Source organism: Amphibalanus amphitrite, unplaced genomic scaffold, assembly GCF_019059575.1.
Source record: "Amphibalanus amphitrite isolate SeventyFive unplaced genomic scaffold, NRLGWU_Aamphi_draft 000320F_arrow, whole genome shotgun sequence".
NCBI lineage: Eukaryota > Metazoa > Arthropoda > Thecostraca > Balanomorpha > Balanidae > Amphibalanus > Amphibalanus amphitrite.
Window position 1 is genome coordinate 129,384 of NW_024881815.1, and position 556 is coordinate 129,939.

A 556-nucleotide genomic window follows, 5' to 3' on the forward strand; every position below is an offset into this window, starting at 1 on the left:
TGTCTGTGTTTTCCAGCGGAGGCTGGGAGCCGGCAGGGCGGACAAGTTGGGATGCTCTGCGGGGCCCGTATTATCCGCGGCCGGCCGCCGCCGTCTGCGCCATTTAGATGTGACATCTGGCCAGCTCTCGGCCATTATCTAAATTGATTTGATTCTTGGGCTTATTTCCGTTTACTGCGTGAAAAGTTGGCTGGTCGAGTGATGAAAAACACCAGAGCGGCGCCGTAATTGAATTGGATATAACTCATTTCTGCTATCTGATAGATTGGAGCATCTCGAGCAGAAAAATGTCGGCTGAGTCGCGCCACCAATCGTCGACGATGCGGCAAAGTTGGCGCCGCAACTACCAACAACCAGCTACCGGAGCTGGTTGGCTGATGGCAGGCGTGTGTGTTGTCTGGCAGTGGCGTGATCTATGGCGTGACATAGACACCAGCGACAGAACTCTGATGCGACTTGAGACGAGAGCCCAGAGATGACGGTGCAGAGTTGGGAAACTTTTGTTTTGGAGAGGATGCTTCAGCATTCTGACACGCTTCCTGCTTTTGACTTCTAG